Source organism: Castor canadensis, chromosome 3 (assembly GCF_047511655.1).
Source record: "Castor canadensis chromosome 3, mCasCan1.hap1v2, whole genome shotgun sequence".
NCBI classification, from domain to species: domain Eukaryota; kingdom Metazoa; phylum Chordata; class Mammalia; order Rodentia; family Castoridae; genus Castor; species Castor canadensis.
In genome coordinates this window covers 133,943,227-133,958,637 of record NC_133388.1, presented here as the reverse complement: position 1 = coordinate 133,958,637, position 15,411 = coordinate 133,943,227, and the positions used below count along the sequence as shown (strand labels likewise).

General features: G+C 35.0%; 1 protein-coding gene across 9 annotated transcripts in view; it reads left to right on the top strand.

Moving 5' to 3' along the window:
* Ncoa2 (nuclear receptor coactivator 2) overlaps positions 1–15,411 on the top strand; it is a 259,865-nt gene that overhangs the window by 38,201 nt on the left and 206,253 nt on the right. The window contains exons 2-3 of one of the 9 annotated variants that reach the window (XM_074068679.1): positions 10,622–10,778; positions 11,922–12,173. The exons of 7 other annotated variants lie outside the window; for them this stretch is intronic. The gene's annotated coding sequence lies outside the window, so the exon portion shown is untranslated. The remainder of the gene's footprint in view (positions 1–10,621; positions 10,779–11,921; positions 12,174–15,411) is intronic. One more of the 9 variants, XM_074068680.1, reaches the window with a different exon arrangement.

Below are 15,411 nucleotides of genomic sequence, written 5' to 3'. Positions count from 1 at the left end.
CTAAATGCATGACCAAAAGGAACAAATCTAGTTTTCTTAAATTTCCTTGCTATTTACTGCAGTTTTATTTTAGTCTCTATGATTTGTCCATTGATACTGATTTGATGTTGGAGACATTTATAATGTATTAAAACTTGCTTGATTATTAGGTAGATTAGTTTGTTTAGTACGGGCTATTGATATTTTCGGTAAACAATATGTTTATAATGAGAACTCTTTTACAAGTTGAGTATCATCTGTATATGATATCCAGATATTTTCTTTAATTCTGTAAATTGTCTTATCATTTTCTTGATAGTGTCCTTTGATAAACAATTTTGGTAAAGTCCAATTTGTCAGTTTTTTGTTGCTTTTGGTGCCAAACCCAAGGTTAAAAAGACTTACCTGTGTATTTTTCTGAGAGTTTTATGACCTTTAGTTTTTTTATTTAGGTAGTTTATATGTGGTATGAGGTAGGGTTCATCTTCATTCTTTTGCGTATGAATATTCTGTTGTGTTACCATTTGTTGAATAGACCATTCTTTTTCCACTTCAATTAGTAGTCTTGGCATCATTGTTGAAAATTAGTTGGCCATAGATATCAATTTCAAGATTCTCTATTGGTATATATATGTCTTTCCTTACGTCAGTACAATATTATTTTGATTATGGTAGCTTTGTGTTGTAAGTTTTAAAATCGAGAAGTATGTTTTTTTTTTTTTCAGTATTATTCAACTTTGTTCTTTTTCAGTATTGTTTTGGGTCTTTAGGACCCCTTGTGTTTTCATATAAATTTGAGAATTGGCTCTCCATTTCTATACAAAAAGCCATTGTAATTTTGATAGGAATTCCATTGCATCTTTAGTTCACTTGGGGTAGTGTTGACACTTTAACAATATTTAATCTTATAAACTATGAATAGTGATGTTTTTCCATTTTAGGTCTTTGATTTCCTTTACCAGTGTTTTACAGTTTTCAATGTACAGTCTTTACCTCCTTGGTTAAGTTTATTCCTGAGTGTTTTATTCTTTCAGATTGTTCATTACTGGTATATAGAAACATAACTATTTTGTGTTTTGATTTTGTACTGGGGCAGAAGACATTTAAAATAAAATTTAAAGACTAGCAAAAATAATAGCAAAAACAATGTGGGACAAGCCTATTTTAAGCAAATGGAACTCGTTGAACAAACAATTTAACTATTTTCATGTGTTGCTAGTAGGGAGACAAAGAATTATAAAACATTTATAAGACATGGAAACTGCTCTCAAAGAACTATTTTAGGAAAACAAGCATATATAATAACCCTAAAAGCAAACAGATTGAGGTAGGGAGTGTAGGAAGAAGGCCAAGAATTATATAGAGTCATATAATCTAGATTATATGACGCTAATCTAGATTAAGGATATTCCGTTTCGGGAAAACAACTAGTCTTTTTGGTCATGCGGTTTAATGGTTTTATAGTTAAATGAAGAACTGAATGAAAATAACTAAAAAACTGGCAAATTATTATAGAAATATAAGGTAAAGTTATTTATCCTATGCTGTGATTTTCTGTATTATCAGAAACTTTTGTTTGTGGGGACTTTTGGTGGTTTTGAAAGGTTAATCAGCAAGAGTTGGTGACCAGCTTTCTTTTTAAGGAAAATAAAGATACTTAGAACAGTTAAACACATCTTTAGTATTAAAAATACATAATATTGGAAACTTTCTAGTCTTTGTTCATTCTTGTCCTTTTAGGCCATTGCAACAATAGTATCTTAACAGAATTTTTGGGGGACTTTACTTAGAACAGCTATTGTTTTCGTTGCTGTTACTCTGGTGCTACAGGATGACTGTTAATTCTCCTTACAGGAACATTTTTGGAGAGGAAAAAAGAGATCCACATTTTACAAGGGAGCCATGGGGTCTAAAACCATCTTCCCATAGTCTTTCTAAATCCTAGGAAGGCAGGTAAAGGTTCTTATTATAATTGTATTTTTAGACAGAGAAGTGTGAAAATACTTAGCTCTTGTGTAGAAATAGTTCTATTTAAATAGTGTTCCTCTACTTCTGAAGGGAGATAACCATTCAGATCTATTCAGAATCCCAAAAGCGGGTAGCACCCTGAAAACTTGATAGGATTAATTTCATGGGATATATAAATGGAAGTGTGAGAAGCAATGGTTTAGAATCAATGGCAAGCTTAAGTTCCCAGTTTGTCTCACCGTCCAGCTTGTCATGCCAGATGCTGCTAATCAATCACAACTTTTCTGTTGAATTTTACACATGGCTTGAGAAGATTTCCTATCTTAGGGCTTCTGGCAGTCAGTTTAGTTCAGTTAGTTTCTGACAGGAAACAGTTCACAATTCACATCTCTTACAGAACTTAGGTTCAGTGGGGATAGGTTCCTGCTTCCTCATTGTATTCATCTTTTTGTCTTCTGCCTAGAATAATGTCTGGCACATAGTAGAGGTTCAGTAAGTATCAGAACAAAGAAGGGTGAATCTCTGTCTTAGAAAGTGTTTGTGAAATATTTTGTCTTGCAGACTATCTGTGGTTCATTTAAGTTGCAGAATCTGTTCCCCTTTAGGGTAGATGTTTGTGTTTTTATTAGCTTAGGTCCACACAGTCTGTCTTCTGGTTTTGAATATTGTTGTATGTTCTTCACACCAAGCTTGGCTGATTTGGCCATGAGCCACACATATGGCTGACATAGTAATAGAGATATAAGTATATTTGATAGCTTGATCAGCATTCATTTCCCAATATATAATAGCTTAATTTTGTTGAATTTGCATTTAAAATATTATATACAGCATGCTAATTACTTCAGTGTCAATGTGGATTAGACAGCTGACAGAGCAGACATTTGAGGACCAACATGTGTGCCAAAACACCTTTAATTACAGTAGGCTTTGATTGTCTTAACTTGTCCCATAAATAAATTCATTGTATTAGGACTGTTTAAATCTCTGAGAATAATAAATCTCAGCTTTTCCAGAATCTGTGCCACATGAAGGATAAATTTTTTTTTTTTACTCTTAAGTAAAGTTCTGATATTTTTTAAGATTGGTGTTAGGCAAGCATAGTCTTCATAGAATACCTTAGCTTTTAGATTAAGCTTGTTTTAATTACCATTAATATTAAATTCTTAATATTAGTATCTAAGAGATACAAGGATTTTTCTGCAGATACCATTTTGAGATTTTGTACTTAGAGTTTTAAAACAAAGTGTTAAGTTTCTTCCCTTTCTCATTTTTGAGATGGGGGTTTTGCTCTATTGCTGGGGCTGGCTTTGAACTCATGAGCTCAAGTGATTTTCCCGTTTCAGTTTCCTGCAGAGCTGGGACTACAGGTAGTCCAGCTGAGACAATATGCTTTCTGGGGGAATGTGTTTGCTACTGTTATGGCTTTAAAGGAGAAGAAGGCACAACTCACCTCTCTTAGTTCTCTTGTGAAAATTGTCTTTGGGAGAATCTGTGTGAGAAGATACGGGCTTCTAATTGAATGTGAATTTTGCCTTTGAGATAACTTAAACTAAAGTCTTAACACAAAACCTCCAAGTAAATAATTATAATAAAATTTCAGGTAGGCTTATAATTTGGTATTTTAAAATATCAGATGATTATATAGTGATGATTTTAAAAAACAATTTTAAATAATTTTAATAGAAACAATCCAAACAATTTAAGAAGAAATAAAAGTGTATATTTTCATATTACTTGTGATGCATTATAATGGGTTTGAAATTACAGCTGAAACTTTTCTTTGTCATACTCTTGGGAGAAGGATATTGGCGCAAGTAAAGAGAGCGATTTCTTTTTTTAGAGGAGAAATTATTTTTGTGTGATGGTTACAGCAACTGTGACGGAATCCAGAGCTAAGGTTTTGGCAGGCATTGTGTGCAATTAGGGAGATTAAAAATGAAACTGATTTTCAAGTAGTTCTATGGCCAAATTACACTTACCATGTTTAATAGTTTATAAGGGTCAGAGTATTTATAAGACCTTCCTAAAGGTCTTATTGGGGAGTTAAAAATGTAAACTCAGGAAGCAATTAGTGGATAGTACATGGGTTACATAATCAAGCATATTTAAATTGTGTAGCTCAGAGTGTAATTACTTTAGTATTTTAGATAAGGCGACATCAGGGTTGGCTATTGTTGATATTTGTAGGATGTGAACTATTTCTATAGAATAGTGGAAAGAGACCAGATCTACTGATAAGAAGCTGGATTCTAGTCTTAAGTTCTACCATTAAGGATGCATATGAAACCTTTAGTTAGGGTTTTTTTTTTTTTTTCTAAATGAGTATATGTAGTTATTTTGATTTCTAAGATCTCTTAGATCTATTATGCTAGAAAAGACTTAACCAAATTATAAAGCAATTTTGTTTTAAAATTCTTTTTAATGTTTAAGGATGGTTTAGGTTTCTTCAAATACATAAGATGGTTGGTTTTCCTAAATATATTTTATTTAATGATGACAGATTTTCTATGATATCTGCCTTAAGCTAGATTACTATAGTTTTTTTTTTAAATCATATGCATTAACAATTTGGGTCCAACTACTTAATATTTTTAAATGGGGAGATTTTGAAGCTCTCAGAAGTAATGCTTCATTGAATATGAGTCAGGGTGATCTATTGTGCTGTGATCAAGTGTGGAATCAAAACGGCTCTTGTAGGTGTTTTCTTCTATAAATGCTTCGGTTTTAAAGGATGGTCAAATTGAGTTAGAAGCAAAGTTGAGATTTTGTCTGGCCAGTCTGTTTTTATCTAGGGCAATATTTTGCAAATTGGGGAATATAACCTGTAAGTAGACTGTGAAATAATTTAGAGAGTCATAACCAGCATTAAGAAAAATAGTAGAAGAGGATAAAAAAGGTTGAGTATATTACATATAGTAATGGCAGTTATTTTTTGGTGAAACTTTGGTTACTTTGTATATTGGCTCATGAGGTAAAACGTATTTAATTCTTAACTGCTGTCTTTACTAGTGGCACTTAATCACATTTCATAGTGCATTCGAGTAATAATAGTCAATAAATGGTCAACTCTACAAAGTTTAATTCAGTAAACCTGTATGTGAAAGAACACAATTTCAGTAGTTTTCTAACTTGAAATTGTTAGAAAATTCTAATACAATTGTGTTAGAAATCAGCAATTGGGATTGTTTTGTTACATGCCTGTGCCCTTGTTGGGCATAAGGCTTAGTCTCCTTTAGGTGGAAAGACCTAACTTTTAGAGCCAGAAGCCTGGGTTCCAATTCTGTTTTTTGACCCACATAAACTTTGGGACACTGGATGTTTTTCCTTTTTTTTTTTTTCATTACTCTTGAACTTCTTCATTTTAAAAAGAGAATAATAATACATATCTCACAATTAAAAGAAATATTACTTATGAACATCTAGTACTTTGGAATAAAATAGATACTTAAAATATTTATGAAGTCAATTAAAAGGGTATAAAACATAATAAAATGCTTCTGAATATTCTGAAGAAAGTATGAAGTATAAAATTAATTGGATCACATGCATGAGTAGATAGTCCTCGTGACCTTTTGAAAAATTCAGAGAAGGCATGGTTATAGAAGTCAGTTTCTTTCTTTTTTTTTTTTAAGAAAAAAAAAAGCATTGCCCAATTAAGAAAGTATAATATGTAAGATTTAAACTAGAAATTAAGTGGGCCAAACTCAGATCAAAGTGCTGCTTGTAAAGATTTTAAATGACCCAAACAAAACCTCTCACATAAAAAAATATGGTAAAGATTCATTAGTAATGCCTAGAATTGGTTGATATTCATATATAAATTATATATACTCAGGAATGTAAAAAATAGGGATATACTTAAATGGAATCTTCTAATTTTCTCTTAAAATTAGAAACAGCTTAAATATATTATGGATATAGTTCAGTCCTTTGATAAAATGGTATTCATGTGTGAGTTTTAAGAAGCATAAAAGCGGAGTTAAGGCATTGCTGGCTAGAGTGTGTCTGTCACCCTTCATAGCAGTTATGTTCATCGGTAGATAGCTATGTCAGTGTATGTCCCATTATAAGAAAGCTTGTAGAAGATTGATGGAAAATCATGTGCTTGCTAGTCCTTAGGAGTTGAGAATAAAAAATTATAAAATCTGGTTTTATAAAAGAAAATTTTGGCTCATTGGTGTATTTGGAGCTGTTTTTAGGAAGTTATCAAGTATGTTGGTAAGGAATGGTGAAAATAATATAAACTTTTTATGTTTCTTGTACAAATGGAGTAAAAACTTTTGTGTTACTATAGGATAGAGTAGAAATGTTTTTGTGGAGTCACGTTGGCTTAGAAACAGTGAGTAAAGAGTTGTGAACTGTTGCTTCTTTAAAGGAAAAAAAGTCTTTGTGGGTCCCCAAGTTGGGACTAATCTCATTTCACATCTTTATATATGCTATAAAAGAAGATGTATACAGTCAATTTCTAACTCTTTTGGGTAAGTGAAATACCCCAGAAAAAACCTAACTCTTAACGAATGAGCAAAGTATTCAGAGTGAACTGTATGGGATAGTTTTCACTGTTATATTTAGCAGGAAAATTGTATGAATTATATCTATTAAGTGAGGAGTCTTAAACTTAACCAGAATAAGAATCTCTAAGCTAGTGCAGTATAGTGCAGATTCTCTGTAAATAATGTGCTAATAAGATCATGAATATGCTAGAAATTTTTAGACGTGGATGGGAACAATATGTTTTCTTGCCTGTATTCAAGATCATACTTTATACACATCCAAGGTTAATGTTGTATGTTATTATATAGCAATATAATAGTAAATACTTGTTCCTCAGGGATGTTAATACTGAGGGAGGAGAAGGATGTAATTCAAGTTACTGTGACTTTGGATAAATTCCTCAAATTCTATCATGCTGGAATTGAGAGTGGGGTAAGAGTGCTTCTAGGAATTTTATAAAAGTTATTTTTAAGGTAAAGAACTCTCTTAAATATTAGAGAGTGAGCTTTTGGAAATTAGTACTGCATGATGGCATATAGACTGAGAAACATTTCCATGAAAATTAGATTCATGAATGATGGATACATAATTGAATATTAAGGAAAATTTGAAATATTAATCCATTTTTTTCATTTGTAAAATGACAGGAAGATCTTTCTTAGTGTCACATAGAATTCTGATTTTGCACTTACAGTTACTTGATGGGTTAAAACAGTTGGCTGTAATTGGATCCACCCAGAGTTTAGTGGGATCATCCATACCTTTTTTTCATGTTAAGGCCCTTTCTATATCTAGTTTACTAATAGCTTTTTTTCTTTTAATTTGTATCTATTGATACGGTTTTCTTATTTTTTGTTAGGGGATCTCTGTTTTTAATAGTTATCAAAGGTTTTTAACTTACTCTTGAGGCAGTTTTGGTAACATACTTTTCTAGATGATTTCCATTATATATAATTTTTCAAGTATTGGCATTAAATTGTTCGTAGTTTTCTCTCTTGATTACTAAGTCTCTACTGTGTCTGTGTGACCATATAACTTTATCCTCCCTGAGTTCTTTTTGCAACTTTTAAAATTTGATTTTCTTGACATCACATTATTTATTATTATTATTATTAGGATCAAACCTAGGGCCTCTTACATGCTAGGCCAGCACTCTACCATTGAATGAAACTCCCAGCCCCTTGACATCACACTTTTAAAGTAGGAGCTATACTATTTATTCATTATCTTGCCTCCAATATACAGCAGGTCCCAGTGAACTTCACTAGAACTGTGCTGAGGTTGACATTAGTTCTACCCAACATCTCTGGCTGGTCCTCTGTCCATTGCTAGCTCACCTTCCTGCTTTCCTTCCACCCTTCACAGTCATTTTCAATTTTATTCCCCTCTCAAGTATGTCAATATGTTCTCTTTATACATGATCTTACTCAGTCCAGACGTTTGCCATCACTTTTATTTAGATAGTTCCCAAATATACAACCCTAGACTGACTTTTAAGCTTTACCTGCTTGCTTGACATTTCTCCCTGGGTGCCTTGCTTACCTTCCATTGCAGCACAACCAAAGTGAAATTCATTGCTTCCTCCACCCAAACCGGTTCTTCCTCCAGATTTCCTGGTTTCTGTTAATTGGCACTGCTGCATACCCAGGCTCAAAACATCAATCATTTTGATTCTTCTCGCTCATCTTCTACATATCCAGTCTCCCTTCACAGCCTCTTCCATTCCTTTGCATCCCTTCAGTCGTCATCTGTGTTCAGAACCTTGGTATTTTGTGCCTGTACTAAATAATTTTGTGCCTGGACTAAACAATTTTGTGTACTGTAATAAATATCCCCCAGTATTTTTGGCTGAGTCCAGCTCATCTTCACGCTGAGATTATAGAGCTCCAGCATTGTAACTCTACTACTCTTCAGCCCCAATTACTTAGTTTTCTCCACAGCTTACTAAAGTAAGAAGAAACTCACCTTTCCTAGGTCTTCCATAATTAATACTCAAGTACACCAGTGTTGGTTTGTTGCTCCCTTGCTGTCTCGCCAATACCTGGATGGATTCCAGCATAAGCATCTTGTCTTATTCTGGTTGCCTAGGTTTTTGCTAGGTTGTTTGCACTTCAGTGAATAGTGTCTCTGCCTGTGGAAAGGATCTTGTCAAAGGTCATCTCTCACAGTCTTTGCTAGGCTTCATAACCCACAGAACGCATCCCTTTCCTCTTTATGGGCATTCCTCTCAATTTGTGTTAGCTGTTCATGTAGCCATTCATGGATTTTTGTGTGTGTGTGTTTTTTTGTTTTTTTTTTTTTAGTGGAACTGGGGCTTGAACTCAGGGCTTTGTAAAGCAGGTGCTCTACTGCTTGAGCCATGTATCCAATTCATTTTGCTATGGTTGTTTTGGAGTTGGGGGTCTTGTGAACTATTGTCAATTTGGCCTCAAACTGCAGTCCTCCAGGGTCTGGTTCATGTAAGCTATTGCTTACTGTCTTACTACATTATAAAGTCTTAGTGGGAAGAACCATTTGTTACTTATCTTTTTCTTTCTTGTGGCCTAAGCATTTAGCACAGGTAGGAAATACTGATTGAAAATAATTAAAAGTTGTCTTTGGTTTCCTTTAGTGAAACATTCTATTCCTAAGAAGTTTAACTACTCTTATACAAATTCATCATATTAGAAGGACAGTAAACTTGTGTCTTCGGAGATGTAGCTGCATCTGTCTGTATAGTGACCACTGCTACCTTTCTATCACGTGCTGTTTTTATGGCATAAGGCTTCCTCTTGAAGTGGGTCCAGAGGTGTTATAACAGAGGCATTGATTAATTCTGCTCTGGCAAGCTTAGATCCCGTATGTATACATATATGGTAAATACACAAACACACACAGATACATACATATATGTATTTTTACTCTTTTTTGGTATTTCATTGAGGTAAAAGATTTCAACAACTTAGGGTAATATTTAAATTTTTAGATACAACTTAATTTGTATGGATTCAGTATGAATTTATAAATGTAAAAAGTAAATCCCACTACTTTTTGTTTGTTTTGTTTGTTTATAGAATGAGGATGATTAAAAGAGAAGAAATTCAACTTTATTACATTAAAGAATGTCATTTTAGACCAGCTGAATGTGGATCTGCCAGTTTTATATTGATGGTATTGGCAGTTATTAAAATTCTGCCTTTGTAGTTGAAAAATGATGGTTAGCCTCTCCATTAGCCTGTCAGCAGGCTAAACTTAGGGAATTCCATCATGGTAAAAGAATTGGGAATATAAGGAACAGGCGCACATGGAAATCATATTAAGCAGTAATTTGCTGCCATTTATAAAAGTTAACTTTCTATTCAGCCTAATAGCTTGAGTACAGAGATGTGGTCTTGGGCTAGTCTTCCGTCTCTTAACTTCCACTTCTTGCACTCCTTTCTCCCTCCCTGCCTGCCTCCCACAGGTGTTTTTTGAGTTAATTTGATGGAGGCACTGAGCTAGTAACCTGTAGGATACTGGGATGACACACACCCAGAGGCTGCCTATAGAACTTCCACTCCAGTGGAATGGGCCTTTTGGACCTGAAAGATAAGCAGTGTTTCTTATTTTGTGAAAGAAAAGTTTCTTGTGATTGTGTTTGTCTTTCTAAAGGGAAAAGGCAGCCATCTTAGGTTCACGTAGATAGTCATTTCAGTAAAAAAGTATTATGCTTTAGCAGGTAAAAAAGTATTGCACTCAGTGCAGACTCAGGCTTGGACCTGAGCCTTATTTCGCCTGTCTCTGTCAATAGAGGCGTTGCAAGAAGAAATAATTAGTGTTTAGCAAGCACTTTGATATTTACACCCAGTGGCTGTAAACAGTTATTAGAAAGCCTTCACACAGGTCAGAATGGCAGGTTTAATGGCATGGCCAGGGCCAGAAAAGCAGGGTTCTTTGCAGCTTTGAATATGCAGGAAAATGTTCTACTCCTAATGAAATGATTTATTATTAGAATTCCGTCTATAGATTTCTATACACTTGAAAAATGTCAAAACTATGAAAGTTCTGTTCATGAACTCCAGTATGACTACCTCCTGATTAGAGTAGTATGTATCCAGTCCTGCAAACTCTAATTCTGCCTAGTAGAGGCTTGGGAGGGGTAGGTTCCTTTCCAGAGAAAACTGCAAGCACTGAAGTTCTTTGTGCTTGCTCCCAACAGTGAGGATGGTGCGAGCTTGCAGTTTGTGTTGTGGGAAGATGGTTGGACATGATGCCCTGCTTCTAAGATCGTCCAGCCTCAGCTCTGCCTCTACCAAGCCCGCCATGTGAACTTAAAGTCACCTTTTCCTCTGTCCTTTGGCATTGTTTCACCTTTGGTAAATTACTCTGCATCTTCTGCTTCGGTTACTTAAAAATTGGATGGGTTGGGGTGGAGGTGTAGACTAGATGCTCTTTCAGGTCATGTCCGGCGACTCCCAAGCCTCTTGAGTTGGAGAGTACTGGTAGAAAACACACAAGAAGTTAGTGAAAAAGATTTGATGCTTGTGCTATATTTAGGGTTTCATAACTAAAACAAATGTAAATTATGAGTAACCCATCATTTTAGTAGAATTTTATAAGGTACTTGGAATGCGTTCAAACATTTATATGTACTTCTTTCTAAAGGTCAAGGTCTATTACTCTCCAGCTGCTCCTGTTAATTGTTTTTGTAGCCCCTATTTGAATAAAACAGTTTTGCTAGTGACTTTGTCCCTTGAAAGTTGTTGACTAACTCAGAGAATTTAGGACACATTAGGTGAGTAGTTGTGTGGTTGTGTTAATCTTCTGGTCAAAAATTACACTAAGTATACTTCTTTCAAAATGTTTTGAAATTTTATCTGACTGAAACTTTATGTTTCTGAATTTGAAGACAGCTCTGAGAAAAACTTTACTAGTCATGCATGACACACTTACAAATTCTTTGATAAAACTATTTGTGAAAGCCTTTGAGGTGATTATCCCTGTATTTCCATATGTCACACACTGCCTTTTTTCTTTACACCTCTAGGGAGTGACCATATTACATAATTTGTGATCCTTTGGAATTGTATGAAATGATAGTTTAACTTTTTAGATGTTGCTAATCTTCAGACCCTGCCTCCGTTAACATACATGGCTGACAGGCTGAAATGTTTCCAGGTGTGATAGAAGAACTTGGACGTGAAATTACTTAGTTTATCCAGCAACTGTAATTTACTACTAAACTGTAGTTTTGGCATCAGCAGTGAGAGTATGTTAACATTAACTCCACTTGAGACACATTTTACGTTAAATGAACTGTCTCCAGTATGACTGTTAGGTGTTTATTATTTTTTTATAATACAGTTTAGAACTGTGTTTTATCTCCTTAATGCTTGGAGTTTTGTTACTAAGCAGGCCTTGCTATACGTAATCCCTTTTGTCAGACAGTGACTATCATGGGGGTGTTCTCTCCTCCTTTGTGTTCTCTGCTTCTCAGTCCCACTTTTATCCCTGCCCAGGTTCGAGTCCAGAGAGAAGCCATCTCTCCCCTACTCCACAGCATGTCCCAGTTCCTGTGGATGGAGTCTCATTTTCCTCCAAAACACAACTCAGAGTCAGCGACTGCGGATGAGGGTCCCTGTAATACTGTCATTGGTGTCAGTACTAAAACCCTGGGAGGTCTAGAGGACTTGTTAATGGATACAACTAAGAGGTTGTGCTGATTTTATACTGGGCATGAGGAGGAGCAAAATCCTGGGCAGAGATAACAGGTGAGTTGAAAGGGAGGCATACAGCTGATCCTGGGTGGAGAACTGGCTAGTTTAGTTAGCTCTGAAGACTGAGGCCCCAGTGCCCACTCTTCCTTGCCCAGGGCTGTCTTCTCTTAAGCTTTGTGCCTGCTTTCAAACTTTATTCCATATTCTAGTCTTCAGCCACTCCCAGATCTTTCCCTCTTCTCCATGCCCCATTGTCTTTCCTGCAGCGTGTCCTACATCCCCAGTATGGACCCCCGGCCTCATTGAGTGGGAGTCACTGTCCTGCTACTGCATGGAGTGGGAGCGTATGTGGACTCCTGACACTGTTAACTGGGGTTCTGAGTTTTTTCATTATCTTTTATAGATCTGTAAGTACTAAACTTTCAGAATATATGAATTAAAAAGGCCTTGTTGCTGGTCTGGGGCAACTTAGTCATTTATAACACCATTCATATGAGAACAGCATCGCAGGTTCCAAAAAAATTAACCTGAAATAGGTTTTTGAAACTCATTTTTTCCTGTAGAATTTGTAATGAATATATTTTCTTTCACTTTTTCTTATCTTGAATTGGAATGAAAGCTTCAAATAAGATTGTACTCAAAGAGAAGGTATTCACCCATTTTAAAGTGCCACATATCACTATGGATTTAAGTTTTTGAATAACCTTTGAAATGGTAATAGTCACGGAAAGGTTCATCCATTGTTTTAATAAGTTTTTTTCTTAAGACATTCTGAGAAGAATGTTGTATGACAGAATGGAACTTTAGGACCAGAAAAGGTATAAGTAGAAATTCTGTTCTAATTTCAATTATGAAAACATAAATGTTGAAGAAATCTTTGAATAAACTTCTGTTTTATTAGTGACTTTGTCTCTTGGAAGTTGTTTACTAACCTGTGGAATTAGAACTGCAGGCACTTGCTAATGTATTTGCAATGACCATTGAAATAATTTAAAGTTTAACTTAGTAGATGAGAATCTGTGGCAAGCTCGTTAGCTTTCTAATAGGGTGACCAAATGAAATATGTGCTTGTGGATGTAAAAGCAGAGAAAGAAGCTAAATTACTTGTTTTTCCTTCAAATACTGGTAAGGCAGTATTAAACTAAGAATGCCTTAGTGTGAAAGTAACTCTATTTGAATTGGTATAAGCGTTAGGAAGAACTCAAAGCACCTTTTTTGTGTTTAACTTTGAGGAAAATAACTTGTCAGATTATTTCACATTTTTTGAAAACTACGAAACTATTTACAAAAGCTAATTCATAAGCGAAGCTTAAGAAAAGCCTTCATTTTCTGGAAGCTCCAAAGGACTGCTTTAGGGTTTTTTGTTTTATTTTCTAGTTTCTGTTATAGTGAGTTTTAAGGTCCTGAAATTGATGGAATTAGTGTGACTAACTTTTAAAATCTAGATAGTTTGAATTTTAAAACTACAATAAACTAATTAAATGCCATTCATTTGCCAAAACACATAAATCACTTAGAAATGTTTGGAGGGTTGGATAATTACTTACGCATGTGATATTATTTCATGTAAAGTTTTACATTGTTATTGAGTTTTGAGGTAAAGATAACAAAATTTTAAAAATACTTCAAATTCTAGCAGCATTTAAAAAAAAAGCCTTTATTTTTTAAGAAAAAAGAATCCCAGGAGCTTTTAAAAATCAGTTATATTCAAATGTTATTGACAGAAAAAAAAGAAGATCTGTATTGAGTTAAAAGTGTATGATTAAAATGTAGCATTTGCAGAAAATACACCGTGGGTCAGACAATACAGCATTGAGCATTTATTAGTAAATGAAATACATTTGGTATTGGAACATTCTGCCTAAAGTTTTTTCTTTTGTCCCTCCTGCATCTTCCAGTATTGTGGAAAATCATGCAGTTTAGTCCTCATACCTTGTTGCACACAAGTTAGAATTCACTAATTAAAAGAGTATAAATAAGTATGAAGGCAGCAAATAATATTTTTAGTAAATAGAAGCATTCATGAATGATACCTGCTTTCTTTGTTAAAACAAAATTTACTAGTAATTAAGAAAGCAATTAAGGCATTTCTTCTCTGGGCATGCATTGTTGCATGACAGTTTTACTGACCTTTTAGTTATAGATAATTAAATTTTTGGTTCTGGGCATGTACTGAGGAATGAGCCCAATTAAAAATTGTTTGAAGCTGGGGATGTAGCTCACTGGTAGAGCGCTTGCCTAGTATGCTCCAGGCCCTGGATTTGATCCTGAGCACCACACACACAATGTTTTTTGAGGAACCAGAACTTCATTGACTGTGCCTTTGTTATATTTTTGCCCATCTTTTTTTGTTTGTTTGTTTTATTATTCATATGTGCATACAATGCTTGGGTCATTTCTCCTCCCTGCCCCCACCCCCTCCCTTACCACCCACTCCAGCCCATCCCTCTTCCCCCCACCCCCTCAATACCCAGCAGAAACTATTTTGCCCTTATCTCTAATTTTGTTGAAGAGAGAGTATAAGCAATAATAGGAAGGACCAAGGGTTTTTGCTAGTTGAGATAAGGATAGCTGTACAGGGATTTTACTCGCATTAATTTCCTATGCATGTGTGTTACCTTCTAGGTTAATTCTTTTTGATCTAACCTTTTCTCTAGTTTCTGGTCCCCTTCTCCTATTGGCCTCAGTTGCTTTTATAAGGTATCTGCTTTAGTTTCTCTGCGTTGAGGGCAACAAATACTAGCTAATTTTTTTAAGTGTCTTACCTATCCTCACCCCTCCCTTGTGTGCTCTCGCTTTTATCATGTGCTCAAAGTTCAATTCCCTCGTTGTGTTTGCCCTTGATCTAATGTCTGCATATAAGGGAGAACATACGATTTTTGGTCTTTTGGGCCAGGCTAACCTCACTCAGAATGATGTTCTCCAGTTCCATCCATTTACTAGTGAATGATAACATTTCGATCTTCTTCATGGCTTTTTGCCCATCTTCATAGAATTAAAAACTTAATACGATTTATTTCTTTTACAAAAACTTGTATAGTGCTTGCCACAAGCCAGACGTTGTTCTAAGTGCCTTATTAGCAGTAGCAACCCATTTACTAAGAATCTGACAGCAACATTGTGAAGCAAATTGGGAATTCTCCCCATTTTACATACGTGCCTAAGCTCCCACAGCTAGTGTGTGGGGAACCCTTATTCAGATCCTGTAATCTGCCTCCACAATATGTTATCTTAACCACTGTCCTCTCCTGCCTGTCCAGAAAGATCATTGTGGGAGGGTTGACTCCAAATT